Source organism: Pinus tabuliformis, chromosome 9 (genome assembly GCF_031772625.1).
Source record: "Pinus tabuliformis cultivar Carrire ecotype Pingquan chromosome 9, CPIR1, whole genome shotgun sequence".
Taxonomy (NCBI): domain Eukaryota; kingdom Viridiplantae; phylum Streptophyta; class Pinopsida; order Pinales; family Pinaceae; genus Pinus; species Pinus tabuliformis.
In genome coordinates this window covers 260,947,094-260,958,167 of record NC_142307.1, presented here as the reverse complement: position 1 = coordinate 260,958,167, position 11,074 = coordinate 260,947,094, and positions in this window count along the sequence as shown.

Sequence of the window (11,074 nt, the reverse complement as noted above, 5' to 3'; positions counted from 1 at the left end):
CACACATGATTTACTAAATTCCCTTTCTTCAACCCAATTTCTTGCATTGCATTTGGAAGAAATTGAAGAGCATTAATTATTTGCTGAATAAAATTGCACTGTATTGGATCTTTTTCAATGGCAATGCAATTTCTTTATTTTTGAAGGCAACATGCTAGTGTTGTACCTAATTATCAAGCACAAAAGAAATAATGAAGTAAATTAGTACATTGACATATAAATTAAGAAATAACATATTGAAATTCAATTCCATATAATAAAACTTATCTGAGCCAGAAAATAAATCCAGAACCCAATCCTTCATTTGAACACATATTTATAATATAGTTAATCAACAACTATGGTTTTTGAAAAATGTTAACTATCTCTCATTTTGCTTCTTTGTCTTCATATGTTAGTTTTCTCACAACAACATCATAAGTCAGTATTTGACTATGACTCTTTCCATCTACCCGATTAAAAAACATAGACATATAGCTATCATCTTTTGTTAAACTATCAATATGGATGAACTCACAATCATTTATAAATGGTTGATCTTCACGGCTAAGAAGATTTGACTTTTGCCTATAACATGAAATAGTAAAAGTTCAATTAACTTGTACATAAACGATTTTTTTAACATTAATCAAATATACATTTTAAACGTTTTACCATGTAAGCTGCTTTCTTGAATTTTTTTTCCCATTGAAGCTTGACAATAACATTGCCAATTGTGTGTCTGAATGAAATGTCACAAATCTCCATAACGGTGATGATGTGACTTCTAAAAATCCCGCAACCACTTTACTAAGAGCTTGATAAGTATAAGGGTCACTATCATAGTCAATGTTTGGAATATTGAAACCATGGGGAATATCTGCAATAACTAGGGCATGATCCTTTTTAGGTATGAGTTTAGCAATGTCTTCACAGTCGCCTTGTATTACTTGATATTGAATAGTGGCAAGCCCATTCTAAGTGAAATGAGTAAGAGTTGGATCAAGTTCAACATTCTTAAGACGTTGCTTCTTTAGTCTTTCGATCTTAATTTTTTCAATAAAGGTTCTGAAACTATCTGGTGCTCCATTTGCATCCTTCTTCTTCTTTTATAAAATAAAGAAATATATGTGTAAGTTATAAATTAAAAATAGTATAAAGATGAATAAAAATGAATGTATAAATCAACATACCTTTTTAAATACAAGATATTTATTTTTAATGTTGATGTAGAACTTGGGCTGCCGGGGTGGGGTGGCGTGCCGGGTAGCCAGCCCCACCACACTTAACCCACGGGTCCGTTTGGCCGCCGTGAGCATTACTGGGCCCACCATGCCCACTGCGGATGTAGTGGGTAAATTTGGCCCACAAAAATTTTTAATTTAAAAAAAATTTAAACTTCATTAAACTTATTTAATTTTAAAATTTGCAAAGGAGAAAAATTAACTAACCTTTCAAATGCGAGAATCCTCTGTTGAATATGTTGTTGATAGCAATGTAGCTGCTTCACAAATTCGTTCCAAGTATTTTAACGAACCTCAGAAAACCTTGATGTGATGTGAGTAATAGTGATAGTGAAATTTAATATTACGGAAATGTTTTACCGTGCAATTAATGTGGGATTAATTTATTTTTATAAAATTTAACATGTTAATTTTGTTATGGTGATATATGAAACTATGATAAAGCGAATATTATGAAATTGTTTTACAGTACGATGAATGTGGGATTAATTGTTTTAGAAGGTATTATAAAAAAATAAAAATAAATTAATTGTCTAGTAAATATTATATAGTTTAACTATTAAATTAATTTAGGTAAAAGATTTAGTTTACAATTTTAAATTAAAAAAAAAATTTAGTTAAAATTTTTCAATAAATTGTAGAAGAAAATAATGGAGGGAAAGACATAAAACAAAATTTTTGGAGGGAAAATTTTGTTCTTTAAGCTATATAATATCATTAGGAGAGTCTGCATTTGTATCATTCAACCTCTTCTATTTGAAAAGCATGGATTCTTCTGATAGTGAAGTTTCGCTTTGTGAAGCATCAACATCTTCGTCGCGTAACAACTCTATTCATATTGATGAATATAACGGAAATTATTCCACTATGCATAAAGAGTCAATTCTTCCACATAGTCCTAATCCTAAGGACTATGAGAGCAACACTAATGAAAGAAGGGATGAAAAATTTCAAATAAATAAAGAATCACGGTTTCCACTTAGTCCTAATCTTAAGGATTATGAGAGTAACAGTGATGAGGAGCATGATGAAGAATTTCAAAAGAATGGAGTGTCACGATGTCCACTTATTCCTAATCTTATGGACTATGAGAGCAACAGTGATGAAGAGCATGATGATGAATTTCAAAAGAATGGAGTGTCACAGTGTCCACTTAGTCCTAATCCTATGGACTATGAGAGCAGCAATGATGAAGAGCATGATGACAAATTTCAAAAGAATGGAGTGTCACGGTGTCCACTTAGTCCTAATCCTATGGACTATGAGAGCAACAATGATGAAAAGCATGATGAAAAATTTCAAAAGAATGGAGTGTCATGGTGTCATCTTAGTCCTAATCCTATGGACTATGAGAGCAGCAATGATGAAGAGCATGATAACGAATTTCAAAAGAATGGAGTGTCACAATGTTCACTTAGTCCTAATCCTATGGACTATGAGAGCAACAATGATGAAGAGCATGATGAAAAATTTCAAAAGAATCGAGTGTCACGGTGTCCTCTTACTCCTAATCCTATGGACTATGAGAGCAACAGTGATGATTTTTTTTAATTGAATAGAGTGTCTCAATTTCCACTTAGTCCTAATCCTATGGACTATGAAAGCAGTAGTGATGAAGAACATGATGAAGAATTTCAAAAGAATGAAATGTCACGGTGTCCACTTAGTCCTAATCCTATGGACTATGAGAGCATCAGTGATGAAGAGCATGATGAAAAATTTCAAAAGAATGGAGTGTCACAGTGTCCTCTTAGTTCTAATCCTATGGACTATGAGAGCAATAGTGATGAAGAGCATGATAACGAATTTCAAAAGAATGGAGTGTCACAGTGTCCACTTAGTCCTAATCCTATGGACTATGAGAGAAGCAGTGATGAAGAGCACGATGAAAAATTTCAAAAGAATGGAGTGTCACGGTGTCCTCTTAGTCCTTATCTTATGGACTATGAAAGCGGTAGTGACAAAGGACAGGATGAAGCACTTAGTCCTAATCCTAAGGGCTATGAGAGTAACAATGACAAAGGACATGATGTAGCATTTTCAGGTAGTAAACAACCACATTTTCGACGTAGTCCTAATTCTATGGACTATTAGAGCAGCACTGACAATGCCCAGGAGGAAGAATATCCAATAAACATTGAGTCAAATTTTCCATTTAGTCCCAATTCTAAGGACTATGACAGTAGCACTAAAAAAGGGGAAGATGAAGAATATCCTCCAAGTCTGTATTTGAAAAGCACAACTGATCATAGTGTGGATAAAATTCCTTAGAATGATGATGAAAATGCTTATACAAATGATGATCCAATGATGGAGATGTTGCCAAGAAATATTGTATCAAGGAGTAGGAGCAAACATTTTCGTATCAATCCAAGATGTTCTAGTTATACAAGGGGTACAGTAGAATATCTGACGAGAAGAAGTTCTATCAACGCTTTCATTTCAAGTGAATATTGTCAAAAAGATTGCTTGAAACATATGAATTTCAAATTTGCATTAGAGAAAAGGAAGAGATATTTGTCAATGAATAAAAGCATGCAAAATTCATATTTAGTTGGGTGCATGCAATCTACATATTCAGGTTATGATTATCATATTGGGTCTTTATTTAATTGTAGAAAGGCTTTCAAAATGTTTCATTCTATGGGTAATTTTTCTCTCGAGAATCCAAGAAAATTTGGAAAAAGATCCCACATTTTATTCAGAAGTACGTCATAAACGACAGTTTGGGCCATTATCAAATACTGCAATGTCATGGATGAAAGATTTGTTTTCAAAGCATGGAGAGTGTATGCCAAATAGAGAGACAATATATATTCCAGATAATTTTTCAAGACAATAATTATACAACTTATACAAAGAATATGCAGAAGGTTCTGTGGGACATGGTTAGTTTATTACATATCAATATTTTGTGAAGGTATGGAAGAAAAAATTCAGAAATGTCCATATTCCTAAGAAGACAAGGATGGGGATTTTCAGTACATGTGTTTCTCTTAAATAAAAAAGGGGCAAATATGAAGGGTCAGAAAGAGCTAAGCATTCATAACTTTAACTTGTAAAATTTTATAGTCATCAACTATGAAAATGTATTTCTTAATGGATTTCTTTTATCTTGTGTAGATTCAATTGTCAAAGAACTTTAGGAGTATCATGAACAACAAGCAAGTGAAAGGAAAAAGTTATACAAGCATTGAAAGAAGTGTTATGATAATCCGAATAAATATTTGGGTTTGATAATTGATGGTATGGACCAGAAGAAAACACTTTTACCACATTTTGTTCGCACACCCAAAACTTTACAGGAGGAAAATTTTATTCAATATCACTTGGTCGGTTGTATGGTCTTGAATGGGAAAATGTTGCCAAGGGCATACTTCACAGCTCCAAATATTCATAATGATGCAAATCTGACAATAACCATAAATCATGATGTGCTTTCTCATTGGTTTGGTAATCTTCTTGAAGTTTTGTATCTACAATTGGACAACACTTTCCGTGAAAACAAAAATCAGGTTGTTTTTAGATATCTAAGCATGCTTGTTGAATTGAGAATTTTTCAGAAGGTAAAGGTTGGTTTCCTTCTTGTTGGGCACACTCATGACCATATTGATAAGATGTTCAGTCGTTTTTCATTCACATTGAGGAGGAAGGAAGTTGGGAGCTTGCCATCATTAATTGAATGCATTAAGAAATCATACATGCCAGAGCCTACTTTTGATGTGTTGGAAAAAACTGCTGACATGCTAAGGTTTATTCTAAGATCGCATGGTGAGGAGAAATGCATTGAACAACTTAATGCCATTAGCTTCCAACATCAATTTCGTATCAAAAAAATTGATCTGAAAACACTAATATAGGACAAGAAGTATTCAACTACTGTAGAATGGGCACCGTCATCAGGTTTGGAATTTTTGAAGTTCATTCCAGATCATCCAATATTTGCATCAAAAATATTGTTATTACAATCAGTTGGTGAAGTTCATAATGCACACAGAGAGAATAAAGATATAAATTATTTTGATTACCTAGAAGAAATTAAAAAATGTATTAGATATACATATGAGTACTTTGACATTGCTGATTCAGTTTGGTGGGAGTCATTTTTCAATAATCAAATTGATATCAGTTCAACACAACAAATGAAGATATACTTTGAAAAATCCATTTATTTGGCCACAAAATGTTTCAAATGAACACGAGGAAATACACATTGTTGAACAACAACAATCTCAAGGTATTAATTCTTAACAGGCAAAGGAAAGAGAGATGTATATTGGTTCCAGAAGATCTCGTGCACAACATGAAGCCATGGAAGACCTTTACAGGGGTTCAGTATAGGATATTAAGGAGGGTTGCATGATCACAGTGCTAGCAGATGGAGATCCCAATGGTTGTCCATTATGGGTTGCTAAGGTTATAAAGGTCTTTATAGAAAATGAGGATGTTACAGGGGTTGAAGTAGATTGGTATGCCACAAATACACACCCATTCAATGGTGTGTATAAACCAGAGATGGTAGTTGACAAAAAAATTGGCGGAAAGAGAAAAAGAAAGGATACAAATATAAATTGCTGCCACACAGACCTCTTAAAATTGGAGGATGTTGACATACTTGTTTATGACTTTAATTTAACAAAGAGAGGAACTCTTCACTTCAAAACGATAGATATTTTTGAAAAGGTTGTTACCAGAAGGAACAGTGTTGAGATGGGAGTCTATTGAAACCATTCGTAGATCCAAAAGAGTTTTGAGAACTGAAATGGTGGGCATGCATGTAGACTCAGATGGGGCAATAGTTGATGAAAGAGAAGAATATGGAACATCTTCATCTGCATCCAGTCATTCATCTGAAGATGTGAATTTTGATGGTGTGCAAGAAAATATGAGTGATTTTGAATAATTGTTTAAGACGGTTTATATAATTGATGCTTGCATCGTATCTTGAAATAAAAATTTTGATTTCCATATGGTGTTAAATTAGAAGTTATGAGTCATTTTTATGTTGTTAAATTATATGTTTTAATTATGATGATTTTTATTGTTTAGAATATCTACAATGCAACAATAAATTAGAGATATAATGTATGTTCATTCACTATACAAATAATGACATTTTGATTAATTTAGTCATGTAATTTGTTCATAATGTCATGGTTTTTTAATTTTATGGTTGTCAAAATTCCATTTTTTTTTGTATCTTTAATGTTATGGTTGAAAACAATTAGAATTTTGATAATCTTTAGTGTGATGTTATTATATGTTTAACAACATTGATGAAAACTAATAGAATTTTAATGTATTTCAGATCCCATTATTTTATTTTTATGGTCATTACTAAAAGATGTTGAATTTATACTTAGGAAAGAAAAATGTTATTCTACTAAAAGCATTAGTGTGTTTTTTTCTTCATAAACAACTGTTTTTTTGCACATAAAATTCGATTTTACTGGCATTTTTTAAAGATGTTGAAAATTGACCCTAAAAAAAAAACCATCGTTCCAGTGTCAACACTTTTCGTTTTCAGGGTGTTTTTTGCACAGTTTTTGCACGAAAATTTCGTTTTCACTGCCATTTTTCAAACATGTTCAAAATTGACCTTAAAAAAAAACCATCGTTTCAGTGTACACACTTTTCATTTTTAGCATTGTTTTTGATGTTTTTTCAGGTTTTTTTTGCCAGAGTTCCCGTTTTGAGTTTATAGTTCCCGTTTCAAAGTTTACATTTTTCTTTCACTTTCTTTCCAGTAATTGCCATCCTTGGTTTCCTCATGAGGATTTTGTATTTCAAGTTTATAACTTGTCTTTGTAAAGCCTTAGTTTTCTTCTTCAGTTTATTGTTCTTATTAAACCATAGACTTAGATGTAGGAGGAGATTGTCACTTTTAACTATTTGAATTAAGTTCTATGCTTTCACGACTTGATTTTCATTTTTAATGTATCTGTTTAATGTCTCCAGTTCGAAGATTTCTTGTTTCAATATATTGACTACTAGAGGTTCTTGTGGCTCATTAAACTGAATTTCTTCTTCCTCTTGAATTGGAATTGATGTTCTTGCTACGTCCCTTTTCTCCAGGGACTCAATATAATCATATATCTCTTACTGCACCGGATCAATCTCTGGTGTTCTTCGTCTTGGACTCTGAGGAGGCGAGGTGATAGTTGGTGATAAAACCCTTGGAGATGAAACCCTTGGAGGAGTTCCTAAATCTTCTTCTTCTGCCTCTGAGTTTTCTTCTATTTCTATATTGACATGCTCTGTGCTCTTTGAGGGTAGTCCTTTTGCTGAGTTGAGTCTGGTACTCCTTCTTAAACCTATGACAGGGGTCTTTTGAGTTTTCTTCCTTTCTGTTTTAGGCTTCTTTGCTTGTGGTGAAATCTTTGTTTCTTTACTGGCTTTCTTTCTTCTAACATTTCTTTTGTTTATTTTCTCTAAAACTTCTACAAGAGGGATGTCATCTTCTGACAATTTCTGTGGCTGTTGTGGTTCTTGTTCCTAAGTCTTATCAATTTTTCTTTTCCTTCCCCTCTTAGGTCTGCTACTATTTGGCTTCCCATGAGTTTCTTCCTGAAAGTGATTTCTTACTAAAAATCTCTCCCAATTATCACCTATGTTTTGGAGATGGAATTCAAAAATTATTTTGACTAGACCATGGTGATACGTTGTGTTATCTATAAATTGAATTCTCTTCTTAACATTTCCTGACATCTTTCTAAGACTATTCAGTAAGAAATATGAAAGGTTGATCTCATTTTCTTCAATAAAATTCATTAGCAGCGAAAAATGATAGAAAAACATATGCCCAAACCTTCTTTCGCAGGTAACGAACTTTTGGATTATTAGAAGTAGGTTTCTCCACTTACTTTTCAATGTTTTGCTTGGGATTCCCTTCTTGAAAATGGTGGTGTCCATGCTTGGTTTCTTCAGGAAAACCTTCCATTCTTCTGTTTCAATACCTCTGTTCTTGAACCATTTCTCTCCAATCCGTGGCAGTCCAGTGGCTTCGGCTATAAATGGCTTTGTCACTATGATTTTGATGTCTCCTGTCTCCACTTCGATTCCATCAAATTCCCTAAAGAAGGATTTGGTTAATTCTTTAAGGAAACCATCGAATTTCTCTACAAATTCTAGCCACTATGCTTTCTGCAATAATTCTTTTTTTTTTTTTTTTTCTGTGGATACCCCTCTAAAAATTTCTTCCCTGTTGGCTCTGTTTTGACTATCACTCCCATGGCCGAGAAGCTTTGTTTCAAAACTGTTTTTTTTGACAAGGTAGGATGGCTTGGTAGGGTTTTAAGAGCGGAAAGGCCGAGAGTGTGAGTGATGGAATAATGATATCATAGGTAGTGAGGGTATAATGGAATGAGGTAGAATTTAATGTTAAGTTCATTCATGCTTATGTTTTGGGTGGCCGATTCAATGGATCAAAATATGATTTATGATGATTGAGAGTGAATGACAGATTATGCAAGATTTGACATGACACGACCAACTCTTTGCAATAATGATTTTTATTTTTTGCTAGTACTGTGTCTTATAATTCATATATGTAATGTTTTGATCCCTATTATTAAATTAAAGAAGTGCATACCTTTGAATTATTTTCTTGCTAACCTTTGGTTTTCTTTTATGTTGACTTCACGTACTTTGTAGTGGATGGAGTCAATCATTCCTTCAATTGTATGATCATAGGTGTTTGTCAAATTGGCTGCAAAAAGTCATCAAAGCTGCAGAAAATCAATAATTATGTAGCTATTTTTTTTATTTTTGAAAAGAAAGGGATAAAAGAAGATGGATTTATAGAAAATGGAATAAAAAGAAAATTTAAGATGCCAAGAATTCTTGGGTTTCATCTTGAATTTTCTGCATAAACATGCCAACAATTGTTGGTTTATATATATATATATACATATATATAATACGAAAAAGAAAATTTTAAGGTGAGAAGAAAAATAATTCTTCTTAACCAACTTCAAATCAGAGTTGTCTTGGAAAATATTTACTAATTCCTTCTTTTTCATTGGTTTATGATAGATCCTTAGTCGATGTCCATTCATTAGGAGAAGAAATTTTTCTTCATCAATAGTCCTAATTCTGACTGCTCCATTATAAAAAAAATTTCAATCTCATTAAGGCCCAAGCCAGTGAGTTTGAAATTTTCCTTGGAAATTTTTGAACTTTGAATCAAAGAGTAATGCCTAGTCTCTTGGCTGAAAATTTCTTTCTTTGATGTATTTATCATGCCATCTGGATCTCTGTTGCTGGACTAAACTAGTCTTTTGGATAATATCTTTTCTTATTTCATCAATCTCATTGAGTTGTTCCATTCATTGCTTTTGTGCTTTTGATAAGTCAAGTCCAAACTTGATTATTGTTATTTAGGTATGAATCTGGAACTCAATTGGAAATATGATCTGCTTCCCATAACCAAGTTCATAGGGAGTATGTCCTGTAGTGTTTCTCCATGTGGTATGGTAGGCCCAAAAAGCTTCTAGAAGCTTTTCTTCCTAGTCCCTTCTGTGCAAGGGAACTGTCTTGGTGAAAATTACTTCAATCACTTTGTTGGTAGACTCTACTTGTCCATTTGCTTGTGGATAGTATGGAGTAGATTTCCGATGCTTGATTTTATATTCTTCCACTATCCTCTGCACTACTTTGGATGTAAATTTCTTTCCTTGAATGTCACAATTTCTCTTGGGACACCAAAACGAGTAAAAATATCCTCAAAAATAAATGAAACTAAAATATTTTCGGTAGCAAAAGAAAGTGCTTTAGCTTCTACCCAATTAGTAACATAATCAATGCATACAAGAATATATATTTATATTTGAAGATGGATTAATTGGTTCAAAAAAATCCAAAGCCCATTTTTCTAAGGGTTCGATGAGTAACTGAGGCTGTAGTGGAATTTCGTTTGAAGTAACAAGTTTCTCCATTATTTGACATCTATCACACCTCTTAACATATTCCTTGGCATCCTTAAAAAGATAACGCCAATAATATCCTAAGAGAAGGACTTTATAAGCAGTTCTTTTGTCAGAAAAATGACCCCCACATGGTTTATCATGGCATGATTTTATCATTTCCGGTATTTCATCTTCTCTTATGCATCTTCGGATGATGAGATCTGGTCCTGTCTTGTATAATTCTTCATTTATCCATGAATAAGATGCACTTGTTTGGATTATTCTTCTCTTTTCTCTAGGAAACAAATAGCAGGGTAACTTTCTTGAAACTAAATAATTGGAAATATCTGCAAACCAAGGCGATTTAGTAGACAATGCAAAAATATATTCATCAGGAAACTTATCCTCTACAGGTGTATCATTTTTATCATTTTAAATTCTAGATAAAAAGTCAGCAATTGTGTTTTGTTTTCCAGGTGAGTCCAGAATGGTGATATTGAATTCTTGTAACAGTAATAGCCATCTTGTTACTCTACCATTAGTAACTGGTTTATTCATTAAATATTTAATGGAAGAATGGTCTGTATGAACGAAAGTTTCATAGCCAATAATGTAATCTCTAAATTTATTAATGGCATGAATGACAACTAAAAACTCCTTTTCAGATACAATATAATTTAGCTCTGCAGGAGTTAATTTTTTACTGATATAATAAATGGCATAAGGAGTGAGGTATTTTTGTCCTGACACAGCTCCTAGAGCGGTGTTTAAAGCATCGGTTGATATATGAAAAGACAATTTCCAATTAGGTCCTTTTACGATGGGTTCTTCAGAGATCTTCTTTTTCAAAGTTTGAAAAGCCTTTTGACAATTAGAGTTCCAACTAATTTCACAATCTTTGATGAGTAATTTGAAGAATGGAGATGCAATCTTTGTGATTTTTCT